Source organism: Centropristis striata, chromosome 19, assembly GCF_030273125.1.
Source record: "Centropristis striata isolate RG_2023a ecotype Rhode Island chromosome 19, C.striata_1.0, whole genome shotgun sequence".
Classification (NCBI taxonomy): Eukaryota; Metazoa; Chordata; class Actinopteri; order Perciformes; family Serranidae; genus Centropristis; species Centropristis striata.
The window spans coordinates 25,051,467-25,072,670 of record NC_081535.1 but is presented as its reverse complement, the minus strand read 5'-3'; positions in this window follow the sequence as shown (position 1 = coordinate 25,072,670).

The following is a 21,204-nucleotide window of genomic DNA, read 5'->3' as shown; positions in this document are numbered from 1 at the left end:
ATTTGAGACTTATGAAGTCCCTGTGGTCAGAAATACTACCCCAACAAAAAGCACTTACTAGACAGAGAATCACAGTGAGTGGTTTTGTGAGGGTAATAATAATGACCAAATCTTATCCCTGATGGTGAAAAATATATTGCATTCAACCCAATTCATTTTTAGCGTCAAAACTTACCCAGATAAAAGGACTGTGAGGAACACACAACCAAGACAACCCCAAAGAGAAGCACTTATGTACACAAGAACCATCAGTGTCTCCATTTGAGATGATCTTAATGTGATCTGAATTACATTTGTTATCATCATATATGTAGCATTTGCCATGTTCAACTGCCCCTACAAGTAGCACTTACTGATTTCAAATTCAAGCCAATGCTCCAGTTGGGCCAATATCAAAGACTCACAGTGAGCAGTTGTATTTTCTCAAGGATTTCTCTGTAGTCCAGACCTTTCCTTTGGCATCTTCTGCATCATGTCCTCGTAGCAATGGAAGTGGTGTATCTACAACATTTGTTTCCATCTTAAATATGGAATTAAGCCATTTACACATAACTCCTCCTTCTTTTCTGACGAGGTTTCAATGGTCTTTCCAGTTGAAAGTGAACAATGGCTTCAATAAGTGAGAACAGTCCTCTTGAACGTTTGCATGCCGTTGGTAGCTGATGAGTGATCAATTTGACTGCAATTCATTTTCTCTATGCAACACTTTGCACTGTAGTTGCAGCATCAATGTAAATACCTTAAAGAAATACAAAGAACCACATTTAGCACTGAATTTATACAGTTATGGGCCCATTCTGTGATAACACCCTGGGCAGCTTCTGAGACTGCATGTCTAGAAATCAAATCTACATAATGTTTACATAGTAATCCAGTGTATAATTTTAAACCAACTTTAATGCACTTTTCATTTGATCACAGACACATACTAAAGTTGAATTGTGTATCTCACTTAAAATATGTTGGATGAGGAACACACAACCAAGACAACCCCAAAGAGAAGCACTTATGTACACAAGAAGCATCAGTGTCTCCATTTGAGGTGATCTTAATGTGATCTGAATTACATTTGTTATCATCATCAATGTGTAGCATTTGCCATGTTCAACTGCCCCAACAAGTAGCACTTACTGATTTCAAATTCAAGCCAATGCTCCAGTTGGGCCAATATCAAAGACTCACAGTGAGCAGTTATATTTTCTCAAGGATTCCTCACTAAAAATCCCAAATACCATACATTTGAGACTTATGAAGTCCATGTGGTCAGAAATACTACCCCAACAAAAAGCACTTACTACACAGAGAATCACAGTGAGTGGTTTTGTGAGGGTAATAATAATGACCAAATCTTATCCCTGATGGTGAAAAATATATTGCATTCAACCCAATTCATTTTTAGAGTCAAAACTTACCCAGATAAAAGGACTGTGAGGAACACACAACCAAGACAACCCCAAAGAGAAGCACTTGTGTACACAAGAATCATCAGTGTCTCCATTTGAGGTGATCTTAATGTGATCTGAATTACATTTGTTATCATCATATATGTAGCATTTGCCATGTTCAACTGCCCCAACAAGTAGCACTTACTGATTTCAAATTCAAGCCAATGCTCCAGTTGGGCCAATATCAAAGACTCACAGTGAGCAGTTATATTTTCTCAAGGATTCCTCACTAAAAATCCCAAATACCATACATTTGAGACTTATGAAGTCCCTGTGGTCAGAAATACTACCCCAACAAAAAGCACTTACTAGACAGAGAATCACAGTGAGTGGTTTTGTGAGGGTAATAATAATGACCAAATCTTATCCCTGATGGTGAAAAATATATTGCATTCAACCCAATTCATTTTTAGCGTCAAAACTTACCCAGATAAAAGGACTGTGAGGAACACACAACCAAGACAACCCCAAAGAGAAGCACTTATGTACACAAGAACCATCAGTGTCTCCATTTGAGATGATCTTAATGTGATCTGAATTACATTTGTTATCATCATATATGTAGCATTTGCCATGTTCAACTGCCCCAACAAGTAGCACTTACTGATTTCAAATTCAAGCCAATGCTCCAGTTGGGCCAATATCAAAGACTCACAGTGAGCAGTTATATTTTCTCAAGGATTCCTCACTAAAAATCCCAAATACCATACATTTGAGACTTATGAAGTCCCTGTGGTCAGAAATACTACCCCAACAAAAAGCACTTACTAGACAGAGAATCACAGTGAGTGGTTTTGTGAGGGTAATAATAATGACCAAATCTTATCCCCGATGGTGAAAAATATATTGCATTCAACCCAATTCATTTTTAGAGTCAAAACTTACCCAGATAAAAGGACTGTGAGGAACACACAACCAAGACAACCCCAAAGAGAAGCACTTATGTACACAAGAACCATCAGTGTCTCCATTTGAGATGATCTTAATGTGATCTGAATTACATTTGTTATCATTATCAATGTGTAGCAATTGCCATGTTCAACTGTCCCAACAAGTAGCACTTACTGATTTCAAATTCAAGCCAATGCTCCAGTTGGGCCAATATCAAAGACTCACAGTGAACAGTTGTATTTTCTCAAGGATTTCTCTGTAGTCCAGACCTTTCCTTTGGCATCTTCTGCATCATGTCCTCGTAGCAATGGAAGTGGTGTATCTACAACATTTGTTTCCATCTTAAATATGGAATTAAGCCATTTACACATAACTCCTCCTTCTTTTCTGACGAGGTTTCAATGGTCTTTCCAGTTGAAAGTGAACAATGGCTTCAATAAGTGAGAACAGTCCTCTTGAACGTTTGCATGCCGTTGGTAGCTGATGAGTGATCAATTTGACTGCAAACATCTATGCAACACTTTGAACTGTAGTTGCAGCATCAATGTAAATACCTTAAAGAAATACAAAGAACCACATTTAGCACTGAATTTATACAGTTATGGGCCCATTCTGTGATAACACCCTGGGCAGCTTCTGAGACTGCATGTCTAGAAATCAAATCTACATAATGTTTACATAGTAATCCAGTGTATAATTTTAAACCAACTTTAATGCACTTTTCATTTGATCACAGACACATACTAAAGTTGAATTGTGTATCTCACTTAAAATATGTTGGATGAGGAACACACAACCAAGACAACCCCAAAGAGAAGCACTTATGTACACAAGAAGCATCAGTGTCTCCATTTGAGGTGATCTTAATGTGATCTGAATTACATTTGTTATCATCATCAATGTGTAGCATTTGCCATGTTCAACTGCCCCAACAAGTAGCACTTACTGATTTCAAATTCAAGACAATGCTCCAGTTGGGCCAATATCAAAGACTCACAGTGAGCAGTTGTATTTTCTCAAGGATTCCTCACTAAAAATCCCAAATACCAAATATTTGAGACTTATGAAGTCCCTGTGGTCAGAAATACTACCCCAACAAAAAGCACTTACTACACAGAGAATCACAGTGAGTGGTTTTCTGAGGGTAATAATAATGACCAAATCTTATCCCTGATGGTGAAAAATATATTGCATTCAACCCAATTCATTTTTAGAGTCAAAACTTACCCAGATAAAAGGACTGTGAGGAACACACAACCAAGACAACCCCAAAGAGAAGCACTTATGTACACAAGAAGCATCAGTGTCTCCATTTGAGGTGATCTTAATGTGATCTGAATTACATTTGTTATCATCATATATGTAGCATTTGCCATGTTCAACTGCCCCAACAAGTAGCACTTACTGATTTCAAATTCAAGCCAATGCTCCAGTTGGGCCAATATCAAAGACTCACAGTGAGCAGTTGTATTTTCTCAAGGATTTCTCTGTAGTCCAGACCTTTCCTTTGGCATCTTCTGCATCATGTCCTCGTAGCAATGGAAGTGGTGTATCTACAACATTTGTTTCCATCTTAAATATGGAATTAAGCCATTTACACATAACTCCTCCTTCTTTTCTGACGAGGTTTCAATGGTCTTTCCAGTTGAAAGTGAACAATGGCTTCAATAAGTGAGAACAGTCCTCTTGAACGTTTGCATGCCGTTGGTAGCTGATGAGTGATCAATTTGACTGCAATTCATTTTCTCTATGCAACACTTTGCACTGTAGTTGCAGCATCAATGTAAATACCTTAAAGAAATACAAAGAACCACATTTAGCACTGAATTTATACAGTTATGGGCCCATTCTGTGATAACACCCTGGGCAGCTTCTGAGACTGCATGTCTAGAAATCAAATCTACATAATGTTTACATAGTAATCCAGTGTATAATTTTAAACCAACTTTAATGCACTTTTCATTTGATCACAGACACATACTAAAGTTGAATTGTGTATCTCACTTAAAATATGTTGGATGAGGAACACACAACCAAGACAACCCCAAAGAGAAGCACTTATGTACACAAGAAGCATCAGTGTCTCCATTTGAGGTGATCTTAATGTGATCTGAATTACATTTGTTATCATCATCAATGTGTAGCATTTGCCATGTTCAACTGCCCCAACAAGTAGCACTTACTGATTTCAAATTCAAGCCAATGCTCCAGTTGGGCCAATATCAAAGACTCACAGTGAGCAGTTATATTTTCTCAAGGATTCCTCACTAAAAATCCCAAATACCATACATTTGAGACTTATGAAGTCCATGTGGTCAGAAATACTACCCCAACAAAAAGCACTTACTACACAGAGAATCACAGTGAGTGGTTTTGTGAGGGTAATAATAATGACCAAATCTTATCCCTGATGGTGAAAAATATATTGCATTCAACCCAATTCATTTTTAGAGTCAAAACTTACCCAGATAAAAGGACTGTGAGGAACACACAACCAAGACAACCCCAAAGAGAAGCACTTGTGTACACAAGAATCATCAGTGTCTCCATTTGAGGTGATCTTAATGTGATCTGAATTACATTTGTTATCATCATATATGTAGCATTTGCCATGTTCAACTGCCCCAACAAGTAGCACTTACTGATTTCAAATTCAAGCCAATGCTCCAGTTGGGCCAATATCAAAGACTCACAGTGAGCAGTTATATTTTCTCAAGGATTCCTCACTAAAAATCCCAAATACCATACATTTGAGACTTATGAAGTCCCTGTGGTCAGAAATACTACCCCAACAAAAAGCACTTACTAGACAGAGAATCACAGTGAGTGGTTTTGTGAGGGTAATAATAATGACCAAATCTTATCCCTGATGGTGAAAAATATATTGCATTCAACCCAATTCATTTTTAGCGTCAAAACTTACCCAGATAAAAGGACTGTGAGGAACACACAACCAAGACAACCCCAAAGAGAAGCACTTATGTACACAAGAACCATCAGTGTCTCCATTTGAGATGATCTTAATGTGATCTGAATTACATTTGTTATCATCATATATGTAGCATTTGCCATGTTCAACTGCCCCAACAAGTAGCACTTACTGATTTCAAATTCAAGCCAATGCTCCAGTTGGGCCAATATCAAAGACTCACAGTGAGCAGTTATATTTTCTCAAGGATTCCTCACTAAAAATCCCAAATACCATACATTTGAGACTTATGAAGTCCCTGTGGTCAGAAATACTACCCCAACAAAAAGCACTTACTAGACAGAGAATCACAGTGAGTGGTTTTGTGAGGGTAATAATTATGACCAAATCTTATCCCCGATGGTGAAAAATATATTGCATTCAACCCAATTCATTTTTAGAGTCAAAACTTACCCAGATAAAAGGACTGTGAGGAACACACAACCAAGACAACCCCAAAGAGAAGCACTTATGTACACAAGAACCATCAGTGTCTCCATTTGAGATGATCTTAATGTGATCTGAATTACATTTGTTATCATTATCAATGTGTAGCAATTGCCATGTTCAACTGTCCCAACAAGTAGCACTTACTGATTTCAAATTCAAGCCAATGCTCCAGTTGGGCCAATATCAAAGACTCACAGTGAACAGTTGTATTTTCTCAAGGATTTCTCTGTAGTCCAGACCTTTCCTTTGGCATCTTCTGCATCATGTCCTCGTAGCAATGGAAGTGGTGTATCTACAACATTTGTTTCCATCTTAAATATGGAATTAAGCCATTTACACATAACTCCTCCTTCTTTTCTGACGAGGTTTCAATGGTCTTTCCAGTTGAAAGTGAACAATGGCTTCAATAAGTGAGAACAGTCCTCTTGAACGTTTGCATGCCGTTGGTAGCTGATGAGTGATCAATTTGACTGCAAACATCTATGCAACACTTTGAACTGTAGTTGCAGCATCAATGTAAATACCTTAAAGAAATACAAAGAACCACATTTAGCACTGAATTTATACAGTTATGGGCCCATTCTGTGATAACACCCTGGGCAGCTTCTGAGACTGCATGTCTAGAAATCAAATCTACATAATGTTTACATAGTAATCCAGTGTATAATTTTAAACCAACTTTAATGCACTTTTCATTTGATCACAGACACATACTAAAGTTGAATTGTGTATCTCACTTAAAATATGTTGGATGAGGAACACACAACCAAGACAACCCCAAAGAGAAGCACTTATGTACACAAGAAGCATCAGTGTCTCCATTTGAGGTGATCTTAATGTGATCTGAATTACATTTGTTATCATCATATATGTAGCATTTGCCATGTTCAACTGCCCCAACAAGTAGCACTTACTGATTTCAAATTCAAGCCAATGCTCCAGTTGGGCCAATATCAAAGACTCACAGTGAGCAGTTATATTTTCTCAAGGATTCCTCACTAAAAATCCCAAATACCATACATTTGAGACTTATGAAGTCCCTGTGGTCAGAAATACTACCCCAACAAAAAGCACTTACTAGACAGAGAATCACAGTGAGTGGTTTTGTGAGGGTAATAATAATGACCAAATCTTATCCCTGATGGTGAAAAATATATTGCATTCAACCCAATTCATTTTTAGCGTCAAAACTTACCCAGATAAAAGGACTGTGAGGAACACACAACCAAGACAACCCCAAAGAGAAGCACTTATGTACACAAGAACCATCAGTGTCTCCATTTGAGATGATCTTAATGTGATCTGAATTACATTTGTTATCATCATATATGTAGCATTTGCCATGTTCAACTGCCCCAACAAGTAGCACTTACTGATTTCAAATTCAAGCCAATGCTCCAGTTGGGCCAATACCAAAGACTCACAGTGAGCAGTTGTATTTTCTCAAGGATTTCTCTGTAGTCCAGACCTTTCCTTTGGCATCTTCTGCATCATGTCCTCGTAGCAATGGAAGTGGTGTATCTACAACATTTGTTTCCATCTTAAATATGGAATTAAGCCATTTACACATAACTCCTCCTTCTTTTCTGACGAGGTTTCAATGGTCTTTCCAGTTGAAAGTGAACAATGGCTTCAATAAGTGAGAACAGTCCTCTTGAACGTTTGCATGCCGATGGTAGCTGATGAGTGATCAATTTGACTGCAATTCATTTTCTCTATGCAACACTTTGCACTGTAGTTGCAGCATCAATGTAAATACCTTAAAGAAATACAAAGAACCACATTTAGCACTGAATTTATACAGTTATGGGCCCATTCTGTGATAACACCCTGGGCAGCTTCTGAGACTGCATGTCTAGAAATCAAATCTACATAATGTTTACATAGTAATCCAGTGTATAATTTTAAACCAACTTTAATGCACTTTTCATTTGATCACAGACACATACTAAAGTTGAATTGTGTATCTCACTTAAAATATGTTGGATGAGGAACACACAACCAAGACAACCCCAAAGAGAAGCACTTATGTACACAAGAAGCATCAGTGTCTCCATTTGAGGTGATCTTAATGTGATCTGAATTACATTTGTTATCATCATCAATGTGTAGCATTTGCCATGTTCAACTGCCCCAACAAGTAGCACTTACTGATTTCAAATTCAAGCCAATGCTCCAGTTGGGCCAATATCAAAGACTCACAGTGAGCGGTTATATTTTCTCAAGGATTCCTCACTAAAAATCCCAAATACCATACATTTGAGACTTATGGAGTCCATGTGGTCAGAAATACTACCCCAACAAAAAGCACTTACTACACAGAGAATCACAGTGAGTGGTTTTGTGAGGGTAATAATAATGAACAAATCTTATCCCTGATGGTGAAAAATATATTGCATTCAACCCAATTCATTTTTAGAGTCAAAACTTACCCAGATAAAAGGACTGTGAGGAACACACAACCAAGACAACCCCAAAGAGAAGCACTTATGTACACAAGAATCATCAGTGTCTCCATTTGAGGTGATCTTAATGTGATCTGAATTACATTTGTTATCATCATATATGTAGCATTTGCCATGTTCAACTGCCCCAACAAGTAGCACTTACTGATTTCAAATTCAAGCCAATGCTCCAGTTGGGCCAATATCAAAGACTCACAGTGAGCAGTTATATTTTCTCAAGGATTCCTCACTAAAAATCCCAAATACCATACATTTGAGACTTATGAAGTCCCTGTGGTCAGAAATACTACCCCAACAAAAAGCACTTACTAGACAGAGAATCACAGTGAGTGGTTTTGTGAGGGTAATAATAATGACCAAATCTTATCCCTGATGGTGAAAAATATATTGCATTCAACCCAATTCATTTTTAGCGTCAAAACTTACCCAGATAAAAGGACTGTGAGGAACACACAACCAAGACAACCCCAAAGAGAAGCACTTATGTACACAAGAACCATCAGTGTCTCAATTTGAGATGATCTTAATGTGATCTGAATTACATTTGTTATCATCATATATGTAGCATTTGCCATGTTCAACTGCCCCAACAAGTAGCACTTACTGATTTCAAATTCAAGCCAATGCTCCAGTTGGGCCAATATCAAAGACTCACAGTGAGCAGTTATATTTTCTCAAGGATTCCTCACTAAAAATCCCAAATACCATACATTTGAGACTTATGAAGTCCCTGTGGTCAGAAATACTACCCCAACAAAAAGCACTTACTAGACAAAGAATCACAGTGAGTTGTTTTGTGAGGGTAATAATAATGACCAAATCTTATGCCTGATGGTGAAAAATATGTTGCATTCAACCCAATTCATTTTTAGCGTCAAAACTTACCCAGATAAAAGGACTGTGAGGAATACACAACCAAGACAACCCCAAAGAGAAGCACTTATGTACACAAGAAGCATCAGTGTCTCCATTTGAGGTGATCTTAATGTGATCTGAATTACATTTGTTATCATCATCTATGTAGCATTTGCCATGTTCAACTGCCCCAACAAGTAGCACTTACTGATTTCAAATTCAAGCCAATGCTCCAGTTGGGCCAATATCAAAGACTCACAGTGAGCAGTTATATTTTCTCAAGGATTCCTCACTAAAAATCCCAAATACCATACATTTGAGACTTATGAAGTCCATGTGGTCAGAAATACTACCCCAACAAAAACCACTTACTACACAGAGAATCACAGTGAGTGGTTTTGTGAGGGTAATAATAATGACCAAATCTTATCCCTGATGGTGAAAAATATATTGCATTCAACCCAATTCATTTTTAGAGTCAAAACTTACCCAGATAAAAGGACTGTGAGGAACACACAACCAAGACAACCCCAAAGAGAAGCACTTATGTACACAAGAATCATCAGTGTCTCCATTTGAGGTGATCTTAATGTGATCTGAATTACATTTGTTATCATCATATATGTAGCATTTGTCATGTTCAACTGCCCCAACAAGTAGCACTTACTGATTTCAAATTCAAGCCAATGCTCCAGTTGGGCCAATATCAAAGACTCACAGTGAGCAGTTATATTTTCTCAAGGATTCCTCACTAAAAATCCCAAATACCATACATTTGAGACTTATGAAGTCCCTGTGGTCAGAAATACTACCCCAACAAAAAGCACTTACTAGACAGAGAATCACAGTGAGTGGTTTTGTGAGGGTAATAATAATGACCAAATCTTATCCCTGATGGTGAAAAATATATTGCATTCAACCCAATTCATTTTTAGAGTCAAAACTTACCCAGATAAAAGGACTGTGAGGAACACACAACCAAGACAACCCCAAAGAGAAGCACTTATGTACACAAGAACCATCAGTGTCTCCATTTGAGATGATCTTAATGTGATCTGAATTACATTTGTTATCATTATCAATGTGTAGCAATTGCCATGTTCAACTGTCCCAACAAGTAGCACTTACTGATTTCAAATTCAAGCCAATGCTCCAGTTGGGCCAATATCAAAGACTCACAGTGAACAGTTGTATTTTCTCAAGGATTTCTCTGTAGTCCAGACCTTTCCTTTGGCATCTTCTGCATCATGTCCTCGTAGCAATGGAAGTGGTGTATCTACAACATTTGTTTCCATCTTAAATATGGAATTAAGCCATTTACACATAACTCCTCCTTCTTTTCTGACGAGGTTTCAATGGTCTTTCCAGTTGAAAGTGAACAATGGCTTCAATAAGTGAGAACAGTCCTCTTGAACGTTTGCATGCCGTTGGTAGCTGATGAGTGATCAATTTGACTGCAAACATCTATGCAACACTTTGAACTGTAGTTGCAGCATCAATGTAAATACCTTAAAGAAATACAAAGAACCACATTTAGCACTGAATTTATACAGTTATGGGCCCATTCTGTGATAACACCCTGGGCAGCTTCTGAGACTGCATGTCTAGAAATCAAATCTACATAATGTTTACATAGTAATCCAGTGTATAATTTTAAACCAACTTTAATGCACTTTTCATTTGATCACAGACACATACTAAAGTTGAATTGTGTATCTCACTTAAAATATGTTGGATGAGGAACACACAACCAAGACAACCCCAAAGAGAAGCACTTATGTACACAAGAAGCATCAGTGTCTCCATTTGAGGTGATCTTAATGTGATCTGAATTACATTTGTTATCATCATATATGTAGCATTTGCCATGTTCAACTGCCCCAACAAGTAGCACTTACTGATTTCAAATTCAAGCCAATGCTCCAGTTGGGCCAATATCAAAGACTCACAGTGAGCAGTTATATTTTCTCAAGGATTCCTCACTAAAAATCCCAAATACCATACATTTGAGACTTATGAAGTCCCTGTGGTCAGAAATACTACCCCAACAAAAAGCACTTACTAGACAGAGAATCACAGTGAGTGGTTTTGTGAGATAATAATAATGACCAAATCTTATCCCTGATGGTGAAAAATATATTGCATTCAACCCAATTCATTTTTAGCGTCAAAACTTACCGAGATAAAAGGACTGTGAGGAACACACAACCAAGACAACCCCAAAGAGAAGCACTTATGTACACAAGAACCATCAGTGTCTCCATTTGAGATGATCTTAATGTGATCTGAATTACATTTGTTATCATCATATATGTAGCATTTGCCATGTTCAACTGCCCCAACAAGTAGCACTTACTGATTTCAAATTCAAGCCAATGCTCCAGTTGGGCCAATATCAAAGACTCACAGTGAGCAGTTGTATTTTCTCAAGGATTTCTCTGTAGTCCAGACCTTTCCTTTGGCATCTTCTGCATCATGTCCTCGTAGCAATGGAAGTGGTGTATCTACAACATTTGTTTCCATCTTAAATATGGAATTAAGCCATTTACACATAACTCCTCCTTCTTTTCTGACGAGGTTTCAATGGTCTTTCCAGTTGAAAGTGAACAATGGCTTCAATAAGTGAGAACAGTCCTCTTGAACGTTTGCATGCCGTTGGTAGCTGATGAGTGATCAATTTGACTGCAATTCATTTTCTCTATGCAACACTTTGAACTGTAGTTGCAGCATCAATGTAAATACCTTAAAGAAATACAAAGAACCACATTTAGCACTGAATTTATACAGTTATGGGCCCATTCTGTGATAACACCCTGGGCAGCTTCTGAGACTGCATGTCTAGAAATCAAATCTACATAATGTTTACATAGTAATCCAGTGTATAATTTTAAACCAACTTTAATGCACTTTTCATTTGATCACAGACACATACTAAAGTTGAATTGTGTATCTCACTTAAAATATGTTGGATGAGGAACACACAACCAAGACAACCCCAAAGAGAAGCACTTATGTACACAAGAAGCATCAGTGTCTCCATTTGAGGTGATCTTAATGTGATCTGAATTACATTTGTTATCATCATATATGTAGCATTTGCCATGTTCAACTGCCCCAACAAGTAGCACTTACTGATTTCAAATTCAAGCCAATGCTCCAGTTGGGCCAATATCAAAGACTCACAGTGAGCAGTTATATTTTCTCAAGGATTCCTCACTAAAAATCCCAAATACCATACATTTGAGACTTATGAAGTCCCTGTGGTCAGAAATACTACCCCAACAAAAAGCACTTACTAGACAGAGAATCACAGTGAGTGGTTTTGTGAGATAATAATAATGACCAAATCTTATCCCTGATGGTGAAAAATATATTGCATTCAACCCAATTCATTTTTAGCGTCAAAACTTACCGAGATAAAAGGACTGTGAGGAACACACAACCAAGACAACCCCAAAGAGAAGCACTTATGTACACAAGAACCATCAGTGTCTCCATTTGAGATGATCTTAATGTGATCTGAATTACATTTGTTATCATCATATATGTAGCATTTGCCATGTTCAACTGCCCCAACAAGTAGCACTTACTGATTTCAAATTCAAGCCAATGCTCCAGTTGGGCCAATATCAAAGACTCACAGTGAGCAGTTGTATTTTCTCAAGGATTTCTCTGTAGTCCAGACCTTTCCTTTGGCATCTTCTGCATCATGTCCTCGTAGCAATGGAAGTGGTGTATCTACAACATTTGTTTCCATCTTAAATATGGAATTAAGCCATTTACACATAACTCCTCCTTCTTTTCTGACGAGGTTTCAATGGTCTTTCCAGTTGAAAGTGAACAATGGCTTCAATAAGTGAGAACAGTCCTCTTGAACGTTTGCATGCCGTTGGTAGCTGATGAGTGATCAATTTGACTGCAATTCATTTTCTCTATGCAACACTTTGAACTGTAGTTGCAGCATCAATGTAAATACCTTAAAGAAATACAAAGAACCACATTTAGCACTGAATTTATACAGTTATGGGCCCATTCTGTGATAACACCCTGGGCAGCTTCTGAGACTGCATGTCTAGAAATCAAATCTACATAATGTTTACATAGTAATCCAGTGTATAATTTTAAACCAACTTTAATGCACTTTTCATTTGTTCACATACACATACTAAAGTTGAATTGTGTATCTCACTTAAAATATGTTGGATGAGGAACACACAACCAAGACAACCCCAAAGAGAAGCACTTATGTACACAAGAAGCATCAGTGTCTCCATTTGAGGTGATCTTCATGTGATCTGAATTACATTTGTTATCATCATCAATGTGTAGCATTTGCCATGTTCAACTGCCCCAACAAGTAGCACTTACTGATTTCAAATTCAAGCCAATGCTCCAGTTGGGCCAATATCAAAGACTCACAGTGAGCAGTTATATTTTCTCAAGGATTCCTCACTAAAAATCCCAAATACCATACATTTGAGACTTATGAAGTCCATGTGGTCAGAAATACTACCCCAACAAAAAGCACTTACTACACAGAGAATCACAGTGAGTGGTTTTGTGAGGGTAATAATAATGACCAAATCTTATCCCTGATGGTGAAAAATATATTGCATTCAACCCAATTCATTTTTAGAGTCAAAACTTACCCAGATAAAAGGACTGTGAGGAACACACAACCAAGACAACCCCAAAGAGAAGCACTTATGTACACAAGAATCATCAGTGTCTCCATTTGAGGTGATCTTAATGTGATCTGAATTACATTTGTTATCATCATATATGTAGCATTTGCCATGTTCAACTGCCCCAACAAGTAGCACTTACTGATTTCAAATTCAAGCCAATGCTCCAGTTGGGCCAATATCAAAGACTCACAGTGAGCAGTTATATTTTCTCAAGGATTCCTCACTAAAAATCCCAAATACCATACATTTGAGACTTATGAAGTCCCTGTGGTCAGAAATACTACCCCAACAAAAAGCACTTACTAGACAGAGAATCACAGTGAGTGGTTTTGTGAGGGTAATAATAATGACCAAATCTTATCCCTGATGGTGAAAAATATATTGCATTCAACCCAATTCATTTTTAGCGTCAAAACTTACCCAGATAAAAAGGACTGTGAGGAACACACAACCAAGACAACCCCAAAGAGAAGCACTTATGTACACAAGAACCATCAGTGTCTCCATTTGAGATGATCTTAATGTGATCTGAATTACATTTGTTATCATCATATATGTAGCATTTGCCATGTTCAACTGCCCCAACAAGTAGCACTTACTGATTTCAAATTCAAGCCAATGCTCCAGTTGGGCCAATATCAAAGACTCACAGTGAGCAGTTATATTTTCTCAAGGATTCCTCACTAAAAATCCCAAATACCATACATTTGAGACTTATGAAGTCCCTGTGGTCAGAAATACTACCCCAACAAAAAGCACTTACTAGACAGAGAATCACAGTGAGTGGTTTTGTGAGGGTAATAATAATGACCAAATCTTATCCCCGATGGTGAAAAATATATTGCATTCAACCCAATTCATTTTTAGAGTCAAAACTTACCCAGATAAAAGGACTGTGAGGAACACACAACCAAGACAACCCCAAAGAGAAACACTTATGTACACAAGAAGCATCAGTGTCTCCATTTGAGGTGATCTTAATGTGATCTGAATTACATTTGTTATCATCATCTATGTAGCATTTGCCATGTTCAACTGCCCCAACAAGTAGCACTTACTGATTTCAAATTCAAGCCAATGCTCCAGTTGGGCCAATATCAAAGACTCACAGTGAGCAGTTGTATTTTTTCAAGGATTTCTCTGTAGTCCAGACCTTTCCTTTGGCATCTTCTGCATCATGTCCTCGTAGCAATGGAAGTGGTGTATCTACAACATTTGTTTCCATCTTAAATATGGAATTAAGCCATTTACACATAACTCCTCCTTCTTTTCTGACGAGGTTTCAATGGTCTTTCCAGTTGAAAGTGAACAATGGCTTCAATAAGTGAGAACAGTCCTCTTGAACGTTTGCATGCCGTTGGTAGCTGATGAGTGATCAATTTGACTGCAAACATCTATGCAACACTTTGAACTGTAGTTGCAGCATCAATGTAAATACCTTAAAGAAATACAAAGAACCGCATTTAGCACTGAATTTATACAGTTATGGGCCCATTCTGTGATAACACCCTGGGCAGCTTCTGAGACTGCATGTCTAGAAATCAAATCTACATAATGTTTACATAGTAATCCAGTGTATAATTTTAAACCAACTTTAATGCACTTTTCATTTGATCACAGACACATACTAAAGTTGAATTGTGTATCTCACTTAAAATATGTTGGATGAGGAACACACAACCAAGACAACCCCAAAGAGAAGCACTTATGTACACAAGAAGCATCAGTGTCTCCATTTGAGGTGATCTTAATGTGATCTGAATTACATTTGTTATCATCATCAATGTGTAGCATTTGCCATGTTCAACTGCCCCAACAAGTACCACTTACTGATTTCAAATTCAAGCCAATGCTCCAGTTGGGCCAATATCAAAGACGCACAGTGAGCAGTTGTATTTTCTCAAGGATTCCTCACTAAAAATCCCAAATCCCAAATATTTGAGACTTATGAAGTCCCTGTGGTCAGAAATACTACCCCAACAAAAAGCACTTACTACACAGAGAATCACAGTGAGTGGTTTTGTGAGGGTAATAATAATGACCAAATCTTATCCCTGATGGTGAAAAATATATTGCATTCAACCCAATTCATTTTTAGAGTCAAAACTTACCCAGATAAAAGGACTGTGAGGAACACACAACCAAGACAACCCCAAAGAGAAGCACTTATGTACACAAGAATCATCAGTGTCTCCATTTGAGGTGATCTTAATGTGATCTGAATTACATTTGTTATCATCATATATGTAGCATTTGCCATGTTCAACTGCCCCAACAAGTAGCACTTACTGATTTCAAATTCAAGCCAATGCTCCAGTTGGGCCAATATCAAAGACTCACAGTGAGCAGTTATATTTTCTCAAGGATTCCTCACTAAAAATCCCAAATACCATACATTTGAGACTTATGAAGTCCCTGTGGTCAGAAATACTACCCCAACAAAAAGCACTTACTAGACAGAGAATCACAGTGAGTGGTTTTGTGAGGGTAATAATAATGACCAAATCTTATCCCTGATGGTGAAAAATATATTGCATTCAACCCAATTCATTTTTAGAGTCAAAACTTACCCAGATAAAAGGACTGTGAGGAACACACAACCAAGACAACCCCAAAGAGAAGCACTTATGTACACAAGAACCATCAGTGTCTCCATTTGAGATGATCTTAATGTGATCTGAATTACATTTGTTATCATTATCAATGTGTAGCAATTGCCATGTTCAACTCTCCCAACAAGTAGCACTTACTGATTTCAAATTCAAGCCAATGCTCCAGTTGGGCCAATATCAAAGACTCACAGTGAACAGTTGTATTTTCTCAAGGATTTCTCTGTAGTCCAGACCTTTCCTTTGGCATCTTCTGCATCATGTCCTCGTAGCAATGGAAGTGGTGTATCTACAACATTTGTTTCCATCTTAAATATGGAATTAAGCCATTTACACATAACTCCTCCTTCTTTTCTGACGAGGTTTCAATGGTCTTTCCAGTTGAAAGTGAACAATGGCTTCAATAAGTGAGAACAGTCCTCTTGAACGTTTGCATGCCGTTGGTAGCTGATGAGTGATCAATTTGACTGCAAACATCTATGCAACACTTTGAACTGTAGTTGCAGCATCAATGTAAATACCTTAAAGAAATACAAAGAACCACATTTAGCACTGAATTTATACAGTTATGGGCCCATTCTGTGATAACACCCTGGGCAGCTTCTGAGACTGCATGTCTAGAAATCAAATCTACATAATGTTTACATAGTAATCCAGTGTATAATTTTAAACCAACTTCAATGCACTTTTCATTTGATCACAGACACATACTAAAGTTGAATTGTGTATCTCACTTAAAATATGTTGGATGAGGAACACACAACCAAGACAACCCCAAAGAGAAGCACTTATGTACACAAGAAGCATCAGTGTCTCCATTTGAGGTGATCTTAATGTGATCTGAATTACATTTGTTATCATCATCAATGTGTAGCATTTGCCATGTTCAACTGCCCCAACAAGTAGCACTTACTGATTTCAAATTCAAGCCAATGCTCCAGTTGGGCCAATATCAAAGACGCACAGTGAGCAGTTGTATTTTCTCAAGGATTCCTCACTAAAAATCCCAAACACCAAATATTTGAGACTTATGAAGTCCCTGTGGTCAGAAATACTACCCCAACAAAAAGCACTTACTACACAGAGAATCACAGTGAGTGGTTTTGTGAGGGTAATAATAATGACCAAATCTTATCCCTGATGGTGAAAAATATATTGCATTCAACCCAATTCATTTTTAGAGTCAAAACTTACCCAGATAAAAGGACTGTGAGGAACACACAACCAAGACAACCCCAAAGAGAAGCACTTATGTACACAAGAAGCATCAGTGTCTCCATTTGAGGTGATCTTAATGTGATCTGAATTACATTTGTTATCATCATATATGTAGCATTTGCCATGTTCAACTGCCCCAACAAGTAGCACTTACTGATTTCAAATTCAAGCCAATGCTCCAGTTGGGCCAATATCAAAGACTCACAGTGAGCAGTTATATTTTCTCAAGGATTCCTCACTAAAAATCCCAAATACCAAATATTTGAGACTTATGAAGTCCCTGTGGTCAGAAATACTACCCCAACAAAAAGCACTTACTACACAGAGAATCACAGTGAGTGGTTTTGTGAGGGTAATAATAATGACCAAATCTTATCCCTGATGGTGAAAAATATATTGCATTCAACCCAATTCATTTTTAGAGTCAAAACTTACCCAGATAAAAGGACTGTGAGGAACACACAACCAAGACAACCCCAAAGAGAAGCACTTATGTACACAAGAAGCATCAGTGTCTCCATTTGAGGTGATCTTAATGTGATCTGAATTACATTTGTTATCATCATATATGTAGCATTTGCCATGTTCAACTGCCCCAACAAGTAGCACTTACTGATTTCAAATTCAAGCCAATGCTCCAGTTGGGCCAATATCAAAGACTCACAGTGAGCAGTTATATTTTCTCAAGGATTCCTCACTAAAAATCCCAAATACCATACATTTGAGACTTATGAAGTCCCTGTGGTCAGAAATACTACCCCAACAAAAAGCACTTACTACACAGAGAATCACAGTGAGTGGTTTTGTGAGGGTAATAATAATGACCAAATCTTATGCCTGATGGTGAAAAATATGTTGCATTCAACCCAATTCATTTTTAGCGTCAAAACTTACCCAGATAAAAGGACTGTGAGGAACACACAACCAAGACAACCCCAAAGAGAAGCACTTATGTACACAAGAACCATCAGTGTCTCCATTTGAGATGATCTTAATGTGATCTGAATTACATTTGTTATCATCATATATGTAGCATTTGCCATGTTCAACTGCCCCAACAAGTAGCACTTACTGATTTCAAATTCAAGCCAATGCTCCAGTTGGGCCAATATCAAAGACTCACAGTGAGCAGTTGTATTTTCTCAAGGATTTCTCTGTAGTCCAGACCTTTCCTTTGGCATCTTCTGCATCATGTCCTCGTAGCAATGGAAGTGGTGTATCTACAACATTTGTTTCCATCTTAAATATGGAATTAAGCCATTTACACATAACTCCTCCTTCTTTTCTGACGAGGTTTCAATGGTCTTTCCAGTTGAAAGTGAACAATGGCTTCAATAAGTGAGAACAGTCCTCTTGAACGTTTGCATGCCGTTGGTAGCTGATGAGTGATCAATTTGACTGCAATTCATTTTCTCTATGCAACACTTTGAACTGTAGTTGCAGCATCAATGTAAATACCTTAAAGAAATACAAAGAACCACATTTAGCACTGAATTTATACAGTTATGGGCCCATTCTGTGATAACACCCTGGGCAGCTTCTGAGACTGCATGTCTAGAAATCAAATCTACATAATGTTTACATAGTAATCCAGTGTATAATTTTAAACCAACTTTAATGCACTTTTCATTTAATCACAGACACATACTAAAGTTGAATTGTGTATCTCACTTAAAATATGTTGGGTGAGGAACACACAACCAAGACAACCCTAAAGAGAAGCACTTATGTACACAAGAAGCATCAGTGTCTCCATTTGAGGTGATCTTAATGTGATCTGAATTACATTTGTTATCATCATCAATGTGTAGCATTTGCCATGTTCAACTGCCCCAACAAGTAGCACTTACTGATTTCAAATTCAAGCCAATGCTCCAGTTGGGCCAATATCAAAGACTCGCAGTGAGCAGTTGTATTTTCTCAAGGATTCCTCACTAAAAATCCCAAATACCAAATATTTGAGACTTATGAAGTCCCTGTGGTCAGAAATACTACCCCAACAAAAAGCACTTACTACACAGAGAATCACAGTGAGTGGTTTTGTGAGGGTAATAATAATGACCAAATCTTATCCCTGATGGTGAAAAATATATTGCATTCAACCCAATTCCTTTTTAGAGTCAAAACTTACCCAGATAAAAGGACTGTGAGGAACACACAACCAAGACAACCCCAAAGAGAAGCACTTATGTACACAAGAATCATCAGTGTCTCCATTTGAGGTGATCTTAATGTGATCTGAATTACATTTGTTATCATCATATATGTAGCATTTGTCATGTTCAACTGCCCCAACAAGTAGCACTTACTGATTTCAAATTCAAGCCAATGCTCCAGTTGGGCCAATATCAAAGACTCACAGTGAGTAGTTATATTTTCTCAAGGATTCCTCACTAAAAATCCCAAATACCATACATTTGAGACTTATGAAGTCCCTGTGGTCAGAAATACTACCCCAACAAAAAGCACTTACTAGACAGAGAATCACAGTGAGTGGTTTTGTGAGGGTAATAATAATGACCAAATCTTATCCCTGATGGTGAAAAATATATTGCATTCAACCCAATTCATTTTTAGAGTCAAAACTTACCCAGATAAAAGGACTGTGAGGAACACACAACCAAGACAACCCCAAAGAGAAGCACTTATGTACACAAGAACCATCAGTGTCTCCATTTGAGATGATCTTAATGTGATCTGAATTACATTTGTTATCATTATCAATGTGTAGCAATTGCCATGTTCAACTGTCCCAACAAGTAGCACTTACTGATTTCAAATTCAAGCCAATGCTCCAGTTGGGCCAATATCAAAGACTCACAGTGAACAGTTGTATTTTCTCAAGGATTTCTCTGTAGTCCAGACCTTTCCTTTGGCATCTTCTGCATCATGTCCTCGTAGCAATGGAAGTGGTGTATCTACAACATTTGTTTCCATCTTAAATATGGAATTAAGCCATTTACACATAACTCCTCCTTCTTTTCTGACGAGGTTTCAATGGTCTTTCCAGTTGAAAGTGAACAATGGCTTCAATAAGTGAGAACAGTCCTCTTGAACGTTTGCATGCCGTTGGTAGCTGATGAGTGATCAATTTGACTGCAAACATCTATGCAACACTTTGAACTGTAGTTGCAGCATCAATGTAAATACCTTAAAGAAATACAAAGAACCACATTTAGCACTGAATTTATACAGTTATGGGCCCATTCTGTATTAACACCCTGGGCAGCTTCTGAGACTGCATGTCTAGAAATCAAATCTACATAATGTTTACATAGTAATCCAGTGTATAATTTTAAACCAACTTTAATGCACTTTTCATTTGATCACAGACACATACTAAAGTTGAATTGTGTATCTCACTTAAAATATGTTGGATGAGGAACACACAACCAAGACAACCCCAAAGAGAAGCACTTATGTACACAAGAAGCATCAGTGTCTCCATTTGAGGTGATCTTAATGTGATCTGAATTACATTTGTTATCATCATCAATGTGTAGCATTTGCCATGTTCAACTGCCCCAACAAGTAGCACTTACTGATTTCAAATTCAAGCCAATGCTCCAGTTGGGCCAATATCAAAGACTCACAGTGAGCAGTTATATTTTCTCA